Here is a 9,105-nt window from a genome sequence, read left to right as displayed (position 1 = left end):
AACATGAAGAATGAATTGAAAAACCAAATACAAGAGGCTTACAGGAAGCCACATGTACAAAATCACAACAGAGCCACACTAAGATACATTATAATAAAAATACAGAATAAGGAGAGAATCTTAAAATCCATGAGAAAAAGGAATCAGATTACACATAGGAGGAAAACAGTTAGGATATCTGCAGATTTTTAAACCCAGACCCTGAAAGCTAGAAGATCCTGGAACAACATATCCCAAATTCTGAAAGAAAATGGATGTCAATCAATAATCTTATAACCAGCAAAATTAAGCTTTAGATTTGATGATGAAATAAAGACCTTCTGTAATAAACAAAAGTTAAAAGAATTAATAACTAGAAAGCCAGCACTACAGAACATCCTTGGCAAAATATTCCATGAGAAGGAAATAAAAATCAACAATGAAAATCACCAGAGGGAGGTATTACACTAAAGGAAAAACCAATCAAAGGAGAAACCAAGTAAAGTTAAATTACCAAAAATGAACAAAAATATCCAGGAATACAAATCATGTCTCAATAATAACCCTGAATGTTAATGGGCTAAACTCAACAATCAAAAGACATAGAATGGCAGATTGGGTTTTAAAAAGCATCAACTATATGCTGCCTTCAAGAGACTTGTCTCATGGGAAAAGACAACCACAGACTGAAGGTGAAAGGTTGAGGAAAAACATACCACTCACATGGAATGCAGAAACAAGCAGGGGTTTCCATCCTCATATCAAATAAAGTGGACTTCAAGCCAAAATTAATCAAAAGGGATAAAGAAGTACATTTCATACTGTTCAAGGGAACCATACATCAACAGTACATAACAATTATAAATATATATTCCCCAAACAATGGAGCATCTACATATTTTATCAAACAAACTCTTGTCAAGTTCAAGAGTCAAATAGACCACAACACAATGATTCTGGGTGACTTTGTCACACCTCTTTCACCACTGGATAGATCTTCCAAACAAAAGCTGAACAAAAAAACTATAGAACTCAATAAAACCATCACAAAATTAGATTTAACTGACATATATAGGATATTTTATCCATCAATGAGAAAATACACTTTCTTCTCATCAGCACATAGATACTTCTCTAAAAAAGACCATATATTATGCCATAAAGCAACTCTTAGCAAATACAAAAAATTAGAGATACTACCCTGTATTTTTTCAGATCATAATGGAATGAAATTAGAAATTTTACTAATGATAAAATTAAAAATAAAAGCTTATCCAACACCTGGAGACTAAATAATATGCTATTGAATGAACAATCGGTGCAAAAGACATTAAAGAGGAGATTTTAAAAAATTTAGAGGTAAATGAGAACACTGATACACATATCAAAATCTCTGGGACACTATGAAGGCAGTACCAAAAGGAAAGTTCATTGCATGGAGTTCATTCCTTAAAAGAAGAAAAAGTCAATAAATAAATGACCTAACATTACATATCAAAGCACTAGAAAAAGAAGAACAAATCAACACCAAAAGAAGTAAAAGACAGGAAATAATTAACATTAGAGTTGAAATCAATGAAATTGAAACAAAAGAAATAAATGACAAATTGACAAAGCAAAAAGTTGGTTCTTTGAAAAAATAAATAAAATTGATAAACCTTTAGACATGCTAATGAAGAAAAGAGAGAGAAAACTTAAATTATCAATATCTGTAATGAAAAGGGAAACATCATGCCACACACTACAGAAAAACAGAAGATAATTAGGAATTAGTTTGAAAATTTATAAGACCAATATCTCTAATGAACATAGACACAAAAATTCTCAATGAAATTCTAGCAAATCGAATACAAAAGCATGTCAAGAAGATAGTGTACCATGGCCAAGTGGGTGATGCAAGGTTGTTCAAGTTTGTTCAGTGATGCAAGGTTGGTTCAACATATGAACCAACCAAGTGTTCAAGTGGGTGATGCAAGGTTGTTCAAGGTTGTTCAGTGATGCAAGGTTGGTTCAACATATGAAAATTAATAAATATAATTCATCACATCAATAGACTTAAAGATAAGAATCATGTGATCATCTCAATAGATGCAGATAAAATATTTGACAAAATAGAGCACAACTTCATGTTGAAAACACTATAAAAACTAGGAATAGCAGGTACTTATCTCAACATTATAAAAGCTATCTATGCCAAGCCCCAGGCATTCCCTCTAAAAACTAGAATAAAACAGGGATGCCCTCTTGCACTACTTCTATTTAATATTGTTCTTGAAAGTCTAGTCAGAGCAATTAGACAGACTAAAGAAATTCAAGGGATATGGATAGGAAAAGAAGAACTAAATTAGCATTATTTGCCAATGATATGATTCTATACATATAAGATCCAAAAATTTCCACCAGAAAACTTTTAGAACTAGTGAATAAATTCAGCAAGGTAGCAGGATATAAAATCAAAACCCATAAATCCATGGCATTTCTATATATCAGTGACAAATCCTCTGAAAGGAAAATGAGGAAAACTATCCCACTTACAATAGCCTCAAAAAAATAAAATACTTGGAAATCAACTTAACAAAAGATGTGAAAGATCTCTACAAAAAACAAAACAAAACAAAACAACAACAACAACAAAAACTACAGAATGCTAAAGAAATTAAAGATCTTAGAAGATGAAAAGATCTCACTTGTACTTGGATAGGCAGAATTAATAGTATCAAAATGACCATGCTACCAAAAGCATTATACAGATTTAAAGCAATTCTAATCAAAATCCCAATTAACAATCCTCGTAGAAATAGAAAAAGCAGTGATGAAATTCATCTAGAAAAGTAAAAGACCCAGAATAGCTAAAGCAATCCTTAGCAAGAAGAGTAAAGCAGGTGGCATCAATATTTCAGAACTTAAACTATAAAAGAGCTATAGAAACAAAACCAGCAGCATGGTATTGGTGTGAAAATAGACCTGTAGATCAATGGGGCAGAACAGAGGACACAGAGAAAAACCCACATAAATACAGCTATTTTATATTAAACAAAGGCACCAAAACCATACATTGGAGAAAAGATAGCCTCTTCAACAAATAGTGCTGGGGAAACTGGGAATCCATATGCAACAAAATGAAATTAAACCCCTATCTCTCACCATTCACAAAACTCAACTGAAAGTGGATGAAGGACCTAGGAATTAAACCAAAGATCCTGTACCTAATAGAGGAAAAAGTAGGTCCAAATATCCATCATGTCAGATTAGGCCCCGACTTCCTTAATAAGACTCCTGTAGAGCAAGAATTAAAATCAAGAATCAATAAATGGGATGGATTCAAACTCAAAAGCTTCTTCTAAGCAAAATAAACAATCACCAAAGTGAATAGACAGCCTACAGATTTTTACCACACACACACATCAGATAGTGCACAAATCTCTAGGATACATAAACAACTCAAAAATCTTAACACCGAAAAAAAAAAACACACACAATAACAACAACAACAAAAAAACACAAATAACCCAATCAATAAATGGGCCAAAGAACTGAAAACAGACACGTCTCAGAAAATGATATACAATCAATCAACAAATATATGAAAAAATATTCAATCTCTAGAAATTAGAAAAATGCAAATCAAAACTACTCTAAGATTTCATCTCACTCCAGTCAGAATGGCAGCTATTAAGAATACAAACAACAATAAGTGTTGGCGAGAATGTGGGGGGGAAAGGCACACTCATACATTGCTGGTGTGTCTGCCAATTGGTGCAACCAATCTGGAAAGCAGTATGGAGAGTCCTTGGAAAACTGGGAATGGAATCAACATTTGACCCAGCTAACCCACTACTCAGTTTATACACAAAGGACTTAAAAACAGCATACTACAGGGACACAGCCACATCAATGTTTAAAGCGGCTCAATTCACAATAGTTAAATTGTGAATCCAACCTATATCCTCTTCAGTAGATGAATGGATAAAGACAATGTGGGATATATACACAATAGAATATTACTCAGCATTAAAAGAGAATAAAATCATGGCATTTGCAGGTAAATGGATAGAGTTAGAGAATGCAATTCTAACTAAAGTAAGCCAATCCTCCCAAAAAAAACAAATGCCAAATGCCTTCTCCAATATCAAGATGCTGATTCATAATGGTGATTGGGGGGAACATGGGACGAATAGAGGAACTTTATATAGGGCAAAGGGGAGGGCGGGGAAGGGAGGGGGAATGGGAGTAGGAAAGACGATGGAATGAGATGAACAACATTACCCTAAGCATATGTATGAAAACATGAATGGTGTGATTCTATTTTGTTTTCAACCAAAGCTATAAAATTTTTTTCTCTATTTGTGTAATATGAATTGAATTGCAGTCTGCTGTCATATATAACTAATTAGAATAACTAAAATTAAAAAATATTCAGTTTGTGTAATAGCTACGAACCAAGAAAAATAAATTTTATAATCTTAAACCTTTACTTAGTTATATATTATCTCACCTGTTTATTTTGGCATCACATAAATCTTTACAACAGAAATCAATATTTTTGAACACAACTTTAAATGAGCTGAAGTCTAGTCTATTTTGGAGCCATTCTAACATGGAATAAGGTGAGTGGCAGAGTTTTATCTCAGGTAAGGAAGGGCTCTTGACAAATAACCCCCAAACAACATTACATCTAAAACCCAAATAAAACAAACGCTAGGAGAGGTTTTAACATTCTTTTTGTAGAAAAAGTGGCAAAATGTTTCCATGTTTTATAATTTCACCTTAAACACGTAAAGCTCTCCTTCCAAAACTACATTTAAATTCCTATTCCAATGTGAAGAGTAACACAAAATTGTTTATATAACAAGTTACTTTATCAGCTATAAAACATCAAATGACATGAATAAACACCAACCAAATTGGTTATTTGTGTACAAATGCAGGACTATTGTGACAGATAATTTTATTGGAGAACACCAACTTGGTAAAGCACTCTCCCCTAAGCTTTACATTTACTAAGTTTAACTTTTACAGTAAAATTTAGAATCTAGTGTACAGTAATAATAATCACAGGTCTGCATGGTTTAGCAGTACTAGCAAAAATTAAAAGATGACCTTAAATCTGTTATACAATTAGGAAACAGTGCTAGTGATCAGAAATAGTCTTAGTCAAAACAAACGAATATAAGACAGGTTTTCAAATGACAGTGTGGCCCTTCTATGTCAGATACAATGTATTTAAGAGAGCACTTATTGGTTTTCTTGCCAGTAAACCTAGAAAAACTTTCATTTTATAAACTTTTACATAGCACTTAGATAAGGCTCAGATAGATCTAGTTCTCAGATGTATACCCATGACTTGTCACATATACTTAAGGTGTCAATGATATTTTTATAAACTAAAATAATACTTGTTTATCTAACCAGTTGCAAAGGAATCATTTAAAAGACTTTAAAATAGGTACAAACCTTAATTCCTTTAAGAATTAGTTTTCTTAAGTAATGAAACCTGATACAAGAAAATTATCTGGATAAGAACCAATCAATATTTCAAACTTTGCTTCATATCAGTACATTAAAGTTGAAATAGCTCTGAGCTAATTATGACCAATTTAATCACAAATACAAAATCTTTGAGATCTACTTTTTGCAAAACTTTCCGTGACTTACTTAGACATTCACAACTTGTTTACATCCCTAGTTTTGTCCTTTAATATTGGACTTTAGCACAAGAATATTACTTTATTAGACTACACATTTTCTCACCAAGAATCATTTCTTTTTATCTTCTAAATTTATACTAAAATATATTTCCATATTTATAGCTTTCTTTTTATCTTTTCTAGTTTCAGACTCTTTCTTAAATTCATTTCTGAAACAACTCCTATGAATATTATCTGTGCATTTAATCTCAACAACAAATTTTATCCCAGGAGAAGGTTGGGCAGTCTTCCATATTAAAACAAAACAAAACAAAACAAACAAAAAGAAAGAAAAGCTGTGCCTTAATCTTTTTTTCTCCCAAGTTTTATTCAAGGGGTTGGAACATAGGATACTTCTGAGCCTGACCTGTCTCCCTTACCATTATCACAATGCCATCAACTTTAAGTGAGTTTTGCACTATCAATATTACCCAGAGACTCCTTTGGGGCCTTTTTCTTAAAGTAGGCATATTGATATTCAATGGAAGAGGCCCTTTATATACTTTTCTTTAGCCTTCCTTGAAGATCCCTTTGCAGAGGCTGCCTACAAAACACAGGTTGGCCTTAGTTTCTGTCTTTTTCTCTTCTGGGTGCAGTTATGTATTCCACCAGTCTCTTCAGGTATTTAGCTTGATGGGACACTTTTCCCATCAAGTAAACAAGCAATTCTGTTGTAGCAAGAATTGCTTTGCCCCAGTGATGAATATCCTTTAGCCAAATGGGGTGTCCTGTCAGATCTTAAAAGGGGAGACTATTCCTGTCCCCAGGTCATAAAATGGCATTGCTGGCACCTACTGCCACATTATCTGCAGCCAGCAGCCTCCACCCCCCAGGGTAAAAGAGGCTGGAAGGCAGGTTAGAGGCCATGTTCTCTTTGGCCATTTTTTCATATTCAGCTTTTCTAGAATAATTTTCCCCACTTTAGGGCTGGTGTTCTTGACCCACAGTGGGATGAATTGTGGCTCCCTGGTGCCAGGCCAAGGGGCCGTACTAGGAATGCCAGCACTGGGTCTGAAAGATTTAAATCTTCTTTAACCCTTTATTCTGGTCTCCTGCTATTCTTGCACACCAGAGGCAGTACTTTTTGGCACCTTCAAATGAGTCCCTGACCGTTCCAGTCACTAATCATGCATCTACATAAATGCCTGTACATACAGAATCTCTTTTATATATTTTATGCCTGACAGATCAGCTTCAACTTCAAGATTGTATAATAATCCAGAAAAATCATTCAAAGCTCAGATTGTGTCACAGTAAACCATCTTTTCTCTTAGATAGGCTTATAAGCATAGGTGGCCCATTCAACCAAGATCTCTCTGCTGAGGAGATTACCAGTAAGATCAACACAACATAGCCCATGCCTTAAAGGGAAAGTAGCAGATTTAAAAAAAAAAAACAAAAAAAAAACCCACAGACAAGAGAGGATCACCAAAACCAGGGCTAACAGATGGAAACCTTTAAAATAGACAGATGTGAACATACAAATTTATTCCACTTACTTTACCTTTGAAAGACCAACTCCAACTGCAAGATTATAAAATCACTCAGAAAGCAATTCAAAAGTCTGATTTATTTATTGTAATAACAATAAAACATGATCTTAGACAGGTTTATACCTATAGGTGGCCCTTTCTTCAACTCATTTACCTCTGACAGACCGTCTCTAATTGCATGATTGTACAAAAAGGAAACAGAGAGACAAGAAAAGAGGAGCCCCAAAACCATGACTGACAGATGGAAACCTTTATGTTTGCCAGCCATCTTGCATCATCAGCATGAAAATGGGGTTCCTTGGACAGCCAGGCCTTCCCAGGAAATCTGAAGACGGGTCTGCTCTTGAGTCCCACACGGGGTACCAACTTTGTTACTAAAAGCTTGGTCCTTGTCCCTGATGGCAATCCAATAATGAGGACACAGTTTTGAGATAAAGGAAAAAGAAGTTCTATTAATTTGGTATCAAAAAAGAAATACAGAGGACTCCTGTCCCAAAGGCTATGATTCTTAACAACCTTTAATTTTATTTTTTTTAAAAAAGGAAAACCACAACACTACCAATTAAAGGTGGATGATACTCTAACATTGTTTGAAGATGCAGGCTTCCATTTACTATGTAAAATGTGTTTCTTGTTGAAAATAATAAACAAGTGAAGCCCCTTTTGGTTGACATTTTTATTTGATCACATATCTGTGAGCAAGAAGCTTCTGTCCAAATTTTAAAAGTGTAGATTTATAGTATGCAATAACTGAGAATAAATATTAAAAATTTTAAAAAATTACTTCTTCATATTTTCTTTAGTCAAAAATATAAATACAGGTTATTTCATCTCTTCCCCACACTGCAAAGTGTACAGTTGAGAAACTAATAAGTCAGAGCATCAACAAACACATTTCCCCTATAAATAATAAAAAAGATGAGGAATAAATTCACAGGAGGCTTTTAAAATATAAATTTTTATATTTTTCTATATAAATGACTATATAAAATTAGGAGACTTGTAGCATATCACCTAGATATTTGTTGCAAAATCTTGCTCCATTGTTCATAGAGGACTATCTTTCAAGACAAATTTATTCTTTGACAATAACTTTAGAATCTGAAAAATATTATTTGTAAATTATAATCTTTCCACTGACTCTACTACACAATATATCAAAATTCAGAACATTGCAACTCAGCTGAAAAATCTGTTTTTACTACTATGACTTGCTCTTTTTAGTGTGTGTGCTGTTCTTCTTTTTTTATTATTTTGTTATGGTTATATGTAATTTTGGGATTCATTTTGACATAAGTATGTAAGCATGGAGTATCATTTTGTTCAGTTCAGTCCCTAATATTGCCCCAATTCCCTTCCCTCTAATCTAATGATTTTCCTTCTATTTATTTTTACTTTTTTATAATTTATGCATTGTTGATATACATACAGGTAAAATTTTGTGTTATATTCATACATATCCAGAGGAAAGTTTGATCAGATTCATTCCACTGTTATTCCCTTTTACCCTCCCTTCTACCACCGCCCCACCATATGCCCCTACTTCTACTCCACTGATTTCTCTGCTGTTTTCATGGAATTCTTCACCTTTTTGTTTTTCCTTTTATTTTGGCTAGCTCGTGCATATGAAAGAAAATACTCAACCCTTGATTTTCTGAGTCTGGTTTATTTTATGATCTCCAGTTTCATCCACAGCTGAAAAGCACCTTCAGAGCCAAGACACATATTCTTCAAACTTTTGAAAAAAACAAAATCTTGTTAACACTGTTCTCCTGTAATCCCAGGGTAAAATTGAAGTAAAGTTCTGGAATAGGCTTAAAATATTGTCATTAAATGTAGTAAAATTTGCTATAACATTATGTAGAGGCTGAAAAGGGAAGAAGAAAAATTGGATAAAGAGAGAGAGAGAGAGAGAGAGAGAGAGAGAGAGAGAGAGAGAGAGAGAC

Source organism: Marmota marmota, unplaced genomic scaffold (assembly GCF_001458135.2).
Source record: "Marmota marmota marmota unplaced genomic scaffold, marMar, whole genome shotgun sequence".
NCBI classification, from domain to species: domain Eukaryota; kingdom Metazoa; phylum Chordata; class Mammalia; order Rodentia; family Sciuridae; genus Marmota; species Marmota marmota.
The sequence above is the reverse complement of the archived record's forward strand: the minus strand, read 5'-3'. Positions refer to the sequence as shown.